This window comes from Mus pahari, chromosome 19, assembly GCF_900095145.1.
Source record: "Mus pahari chromosome 19, PAHARI_EIJ_v1.1, whole genome shotgun sequence".
Taxonomy (NCBI): Eukaryota; Metazoa; Chordata; class Mammalia; order Rodentia; family Muridae; genus Mus; species Mus pahari.
This window is the reverse complement of record NC_034608.1, coordinates 11,903,858-11,911,506: the sequence shown is the minus strand read 5'-3', so window position 1 is coordinate 11,911,506 and position 7,649 is coordinate 11,903,858. Positions and strand designations below refer to the sequence as shown.

Genomic DNA, 7,649 nt, shown 5'->3' with positions numbered 1-7,649 from the left:
ATCCTGGCAGCCAAGACATCTCTGACAGAGGTGTTTTTGTTTGGTTTTGTTTTTTAAGATCATGTATTTGCTACAAAGTATTGTACTTGTCTCAATGGGAATGGTGTTAAAAAAAAAAAAAAAAAGAGAAAAGGCCTTATGTGATATGTATCATAGTTAATAAATCAATCTTGTAAAAAAACATAAATAAAAACAGGCCTGAGAAAAATGAAGGGCTGCAGTCTCCAAAGCAGCCTGGGGCCAAGTGGGGACAACCCTACCCCTCATCTCTACAGCTGTGTTCAGAGGACAGAAGTTGGAGAACTGCAGATGGCCAAAAGCTTTGGAACGTAAGAGGTGAGAAGGCTAGTCACCTAAAGAAGCTACCGACAGCATTTCCACCACCCATGAAAATACTGAAAGAATAACTACGTGTGGTGCACACGTGTAGTCCTAGGACCAGGTGTACTGAGGCAGTTGGTTTTAAACATCTGTGTGAGGAAGTTTGAGTGGTTGTGACTCTGGGCTATCATGAAGGCCCATCAGAGGACACCTTGGCGAGGTAGGATCATTCCACCATCTGGATCCCAGATGCTGGCAAGTGCCCTTTCCTCTGCCTCCATTCTAGTGCTCTAGAATGCTGTCACTTGGGCCTGCCAAGATTCTGGTAGATCCCCACATGCACGCTTAACCTGACCTCCCTTGACCCTTCCCTATGGCAGGGGCTTAGAAGTTCCTCATACAAGATGTTTATCACAGCACCACCATGGATGGAAAAAAAAACTCCAGGCAGCCTCAAACTTCAAGCTTACCTACTTCCTACCACCTTCTCCTCCTGAGTTTGTTTTGTTTCAGGTTTCTCCATGTAACCCTGTCTGGCCTGGAACTCACTCTAGACCAGGCTGGCCTTGAACTCAGTCATCACCTACTTCTGCCTCTTGAGTGCTGGTATTAAAGGTGTGCACTACCACTGCCAGGCTACCTACATGTGAGTTAAAGGCAGTTGTGAGCCACCCAGTAAATCCAACTTGGGTCCTCTGCAGAAGCAGCAAGTTCTCAACCTCCGAGCTGTCTCTCCATCCCCTATGCAGTTTTTTGTTTGTTTGTTTTTGTTTTTTTTGAAACGTAGTAGGAAAGGTTTTATATGAATGTGATTTTGTGGGTAAATGCAGTACCTGTGGAGGCCAGCAGAGGGCATAGAATCTCCTGGAACAGGGGTTACTAGTTGTGAGCTGGGAAGAGGATTCTGGTCCTCTATAAATATAAACAGCATGCACCTTTAGCCACCCCAAGATGGTATTAATGTGTAGCCCAGACTTTTCCTGTACTCGGTACAGTCCTCCTGAATCAGCCTCCTGAGTGCTGAGATTACAGGTGTAAGCTACCATTCACCTGAGTCTAGAGTTCTTGTGGGCACATCTGTGACTCTTCCTGTGCCCAGCCAGAATATTGTCACCTGATTTTAGGCTAGTGCAGTACTTACCACCAATTCCTGAGGACTTGATCCCTGGGACCTCCACAGTTGTCCTTTTGTTTTTATTGTTTAGTCTGGTAGAGCCCTCAATATGTAGCTGAGGCTAGCCTTGAACTGATTGTCCTGCCTCCAACTTCCCAGGTAATAGGGTTGCAGATAGGCTACCCCCCACCCCCTGGCTAGGAAGCTCTAAGTGTACTTGACTTGGCATTAGATTGTCTCCACTCATTTAATTCAGAATCCCAGACCATGTGCTCTGTGCCAGGCCCCAGGAAGCACAGCCGCAGGCACAGCTGTAACTGCCCAGAGCCCACTTCTCAGTGGAATAATCGGATGCCGTCACAGCAGTGTGTGTGTGTGCTGTGACCAGTGGGTCGCCCTTTAAGATCTCCCTGAGGAAGTGACTCAGTTAACAGCATTTACTGCTCTTGCGGAGGATCTGAATTCAGTCAGTTACCAGCACCTACACAGGCTAACTACTGATTGCAACTCTTCTGTCCTCCACCAGCCACCTAATATTAAATCCATGAAAAGCAGCCAAACCTGGTGTTACAGGCCAATCATAGTAGCTACTCAGGCTAAAGCCAGGAGAATTACCCTTTTCAGGCCTGCTTGAGCCACCAAGGAATTAAAGGTTTTAGCAAGATTATCTCACAAAATGTAAAGGGAGGTGGGAGAGTTTGCCTAGCATGCACAAGCAGAAGGCTATGTGTTCGGTCCTCAGGGCAAAAAGGGACAAAATATTAAGCCAAGTGTGGAAGTTCATGCCTATAGTCCCCACAATCAAAACCTGGGGGGGGGGGGNGCNGGACAGAGAGATGGCTCAGCAGTTAAGAGCACTGGCTGTTCTTCCAGAGGATCTGGGTCCAATTCCCAGCACCCATACATATGGCAGCTCAAAACCGTAACTCCAAGATCAGACACCCTCACACAGAAGCATACATGCAGGCAAAACACCAATACACATAAAATGAGCACACATTTTTAAAAAGCTGAGGCAGGTGGATTGTGAGTTTAAGGTACGCTTTGAGACTTCATCTCAAAATCACTAAAAACATCAATAACGAGAAAGACAGTCCAAGCCAGAAAAGATTTGAGTGAATCCTAGCCTGGGTGCTGAGCTGAGAGTCAGTTGGATTAGTACACTTGGAGAATGTGAACATGAGGAGAAGGTGGGGTTTTGCACGTCTTAGAAGTCCAGGCAACAGAGTCAGTTGAATGTTTGTTGAGTGCACCTGTGAGAACCGGAGTTGGACATGCCAGAATTGGCATCAAAACACCTACAGAGAGAGAATGCACTGCCTTGTTCCATGTGGCCACCAGGGGTCAGCAGAACATCATCCTGCCGTGCTGCATGCAGGAATACAAAAGTTGAGATTGGGAACTTTCAGAAGAAAGTACCCTGGGGCTGGGGGTGGGGGGAGCGGCTAGGAAGAGACTTGTTCTAAAAACTGGGCCCTAGAATCAAAGTGTCTCACACGGGGCATCTGAGAAGGAGGGAAATGACTATGTCATTCTCAGTTGGTCAGTTCATCCACCAACCTCATCTCCTACCAAGTCCATTCATTTATTCTGCAACTGTTACAGGAGGCCAGGGAACAAGCCCCACTGAGCTTTATAAACTAAGAACCATAATTCAGGCCAGGTTCAGGCCAGGTGCGGGGTGCCAGACATCTGTAATCTTGACACTGGGGAGCCTAAGTTTTTAAGACCGGCTTAAGTTACACAAGACCTTGTCTCAAGAGGGGAAAAGCAACATGGGGCTGGAAGGCTGTTCTTGTGAAGAACCTGGGTTCGATTACCAGCACCTACATAGGGTCTCTCAACCATCTGTAATTCCAGTTCCAGGGGATCTGATGTCCTCTTCTGGCCTCCGTGAGCACCAAGCCCCAAAACTTAAATGCAGAAAAAATATATAATAAAATAATTTTGAAAAATTGCAACAAAGACTGATAACCTGAATTCAATCCATAGGACCTACATAGGAGATGAGAATGGACTCTCTCTAACCTCTACACACAAAAAGCAAATAATAAGGGCTGGAAAGACGGCTTAGAGGTCCTGAGTTAGGTTCCCAGCACCCATGTTGTGACCTCACTTCAACTACAGGGGATCTCATGCTGCCTTCTGGCCTCCAATGGCATTGCACATATGATAAAATTTAATACATAAATAAAAATAATAGGTGGCGGTGCACACCTGTAATCCCAGCACTTGGGACGCAGAGGCAGGTGGATTTCTGAGTTCGAGGCCAGCCTGGTCTACAAAGTGAGTTCCAGGTCAGCCAGGGATACACAGAGAAACCCTGTCTTGAAAACAAACAAGCAAACAAACATATCAATAAATTTGACTGTGGTAACCTACAACTGCAATCCCATCATCACCGGAGAGGCAGAGGCAGTAGATCTCTATCAAGGTCGGCCAAGGTTACATGGTGAGATCCTATCTGAAAACAAGAAATAATTGTAAGTGTAGGGGCTGGTGTGTCACCTGGATGCTAGAGAGCTTGCCTGGTGTGCAGAGCCTCAGCACCGAGTACAAGTAGAGTACATCTAATGCCAGCAGTGTTTGCCATGCATGCAAACCTGAAGACCTGATCCTCAGAGCTCATGCACAAAGCCAAATGCAATGGCCACACATCTCTAATCCCAGCAATCCTACTGTGAGAAGCGAGGCAGAGACGGAATCGCCACGAAGCTCAGGGGCTAGCTTGCCTGAATACCACGCATGGTACAAACAAGCCCCTTAGCAGCCTCTGACCATTGGGTGCCCCCTAGCGATCCCAGACAGAACTTCAGCTCCACTACCAGTGGAGCTGAGTTTTCACCAGCTCCCCCTCCCCACCTCTCCTGTTTCTGCCATACCCAGCTTCAGTTGCCAGCCAATCCCACCAGTGATAGCTTAGAAATATCACATAAGTCTAACAGACTTGGTGTCACCCGCCCTTTATCTCAACATGAAAGGACATCTGTGAGTATGAGAGCAGCTTGGAATATACCGAGTTCCTGGCCAGTCGGGGCTACACAGGGAGACCCAAACTCTGAAAGAGAGAAGGCTGGGGGAAGGGATGAGGGATTCTGTGACCTTTCAGGCCATCTCCCATCCTGTTCTTTCCCTAATGGGCCTCAACCACACAGAAATCTTGCTGCAGCGTTCAGCCCAACAGGAAGCCCAAAACACAGGCGTGGCAAAACCAGATTTATGCTCCAGCTCCTCCAAGCCCTGGCCTTAGATCCTTAGCTGCACATGTGGGGGTCTGAGCTGGGATAAGATGGGCTGTGATGGGAAAGGATTCACACACACACACACACACACACACACGTTCCCTTTCAGCCTTCCACTTTGCCAGCCCTGCCTTTTGTCCCTCTCTCTGGATTCCTCAAACCTTCCTTTGGAGCCAGTTCTGAAACATCAAGCTGCCAAGCAGTGGGGTGAACTGTCAGCTGCTGTGGTAAGACCTTCCAGGTCACAGATGGGACCCAGACCCCCGAAATGGAGCATGTGTCTACAGGTTTGCAACTCACACAGGGTAGGGTAGACTGTGTATTGAGGACACACGTGGCTTTGGGAGGTGAGATATGCCAGGGCAGCTAAAATCAGCACAACTCAGCTCTCTTAGCACTTTTTGGCCAGTTTCTGTGTATTTTTATGAGACTCCGAAAGTTTTTGATCTGCAAAGAAATCAATGTTGCCATATTTGAAATTAAAAGCTGAGAAAAATATTTTTAAAATAGACAAAATGAATCAGGCTGGAAGCCTAGCAAGGTGGCTACAAAGTCCAGGCCAGGCAGAGCTACCAAGATCCTCTGTCAAAATTAACAAAGCAAAAAGAGGAACCATGGATGCGTGGCCCACCTTTAACCGTACCACCTGGTAGGCAAAGCCACATAGATTTCTGTAAGCCTGGTCTACATAGAGTTCTAGGCCAGACAGGGCTGTGTAGTGAAACCAAGTCTATAAATAAATAAATAAATAAATAAATAAATAAATAAAGTAGGTGTGGTTTAGTGGGACTAGAATTCACCAAGTGGAGTTGGTTGTGGCATACCTCAGTGGTAGAGGTTTGCCTAGAATCCCCCAGTGAGGTGGCTGGGAACTCAGTGGTAGAGCCTCTGCCTAGAATCCCCCAGTGAGGGGCTGGCATATGGTGAATGTACAGTGAATGTGCCATCATACACAAGCCCTGAATTCTATTCCCAACAACACCAGAATAGTTTTGTTTTAATTTTTTTCGTGTGGTATATCTCATTTACAAGGTAAGATAAGACAGATGTAAACATAGAAAGAATGAACTGGGGGCTGGAGAGATGGCTCAGGGGTTAAGAGCGCTGACTGCTCTTCCAAAGGTCCTGAGTTCAAATCCCAGCAACCACATGGTGACTCACAACCATCTGTAATGAGATCAGATGCCCTCTTCTGGTGTGTCTGAAGACAGCTACAGTGAATATAATAAATAAATAAATAAATAAATAAATAAATAAATAAATAAATAAATAGGAAAGAATGAACTTTTCTTTTTGAACACAGCTACAGTGAATATAATAAATAAATAAATAAATAAATAAATAAATAAATAAATAAATAAATGGGAAAGAATGAACTTTTCTTTTTTCCAAGATAGGGAATTGAACCTAGGACCTCATGCACGCTGGTCAAGCTCCCTCTCACTGAGCTACAGCAGTGGGAAAATGTATTTTCAAATAGTAAAACTTTCAGTGAGAGCAGTGATACTGTTTTCCACTTTCAAATCTTGTTAATGTTCTGTTCGTGGGAAGATGGTGAATCCTTGGGGCTGTGCCATCCCCAACACCACATAAACCAGGCACGGCAGTGACTCACCTGTAACCTCCACCGGTGGAAGACAGAAGCAGGAGGATCAGAAGTTCAAGGGCTGACCTCAGCTTTGTAGGTAAGTCTGAGGCCATCCTAGGTGCCTAGATGTCCTGGTTAGTTGTCGTTGGTGGTGGTGGTTGGTTGGTTAGTTGCTTAGTTGTCAACTAGACACAAGCTAGGATGATCCAGGACGAGGAACCTCAATTGAGAAAATGCCTCCATTAGATTGGCCTGTAGGCAAGTCAGCGTGAGCATTCTCTTAATGATTGATGTGGGAGGACCCAGTCCACTGTGGGCAGTGCCACCATTAGGCAGGCAGTCCTGGGCTGTATAAGAGAGCAGGGCACAGAGACAAGGCAGGAAGCAGTGCTCCTCCATGGCCTCTGCTTCAGTTCCTACCTTCAGGCCCCTGCTCTGACTTTCCTTCACTGTAAAATAAAACAAACCCGTTTTTCCTCTTGCCTGGCTCCTGCTCCCAGAATGATGACATTGTTAATAAATGCCTCCACTTTGGCTCATCCCCTGACTAGCTCGTAGCGTATTTAATCCACCCAGACTGTTCTGTGTCTACCACTTAGTAGCCTTACTCCGGACCCAGCCTGCTTCTTCTTTAGCGTCTCCTCCAGCATCACATTCACATCTCCCCTCTCATCTCTCCCTGTGTCTCCTTTTATTCTTTCATTTTTTTTCCCAGAATCTTTTCTTCCTCCCAGTGTCCCACCTCCACTCTCCTGCCTCAGCTCATTGGCCATCAGCTTCTTTTATTGACAGGTGACGGTTATATAGGGGATTCTCTCTACACTTCGTGAGGTATTACATACCGAAAAACCAAATAAACCCTTTTCTCTCTCTCTTAAATAGGATTTCTATTGCTGCGATGAAACACCATAGCCAAAGTAACTTGGGTAAAAAGACTTTATTTGACTTATAAAATTCCACAGCACTGTTCATTATTGAAGGAAGTCAGGACAGGAACTCACACAGGACAGGAACCTGGAGGCAGGAGCTGATGCAGAGGCCATGGAAGGTTGCTGCTTACTGACTTGATGATCATGGCTTCCTCAGCCTGCTTTCTTATAGAACCCAGGGATTGCCCTACCTACACTGGGCTGGGCCTCCCCCATCAGTCACTAATTAAGAGAATTCCCTATAGGCTTGCCTACAGCCCGATTTATGGAGACATTTTCCTAATTTGAGCTTTCCTTCTTTCAGAGAACTTTAGCTTGGGTCAAGTTGAGATCAAACACTTCAGCACAGTTGACCCTGTGTCAACTTGACACACAAATACATCGCTGTTGAGCCACACCCTTTCCTTTCTTTCTTTTTTTTTTTTTTTTTTTTTTTTTTTTTTTTTTCTTTTTTA

The 7,649-nt window shown here is 46.1% G+C and overlaps 1 protein-coding gene across 1 annotated transcript in view; it reads left to right on the top strand.

The window, feature by feature from the left end:
- The window catches only part of Arhgap35 (Rho GTPase activating protein 35), a 111,352-nt gene extending 111,144 nt beyond the window's left edge, over positions 1-208 (top strand). The window contains exon 7 of the mRNA XM_021218752.2: positions 1-208. This exon is cut by the window's left edge and continues 3,269 nt beyond it. The gene's annotated coding sequence lies outside the window, so the exon portion shown is untranslated.
- Positions 209-7,649: the final 7,441 nt, after the last annotated feature.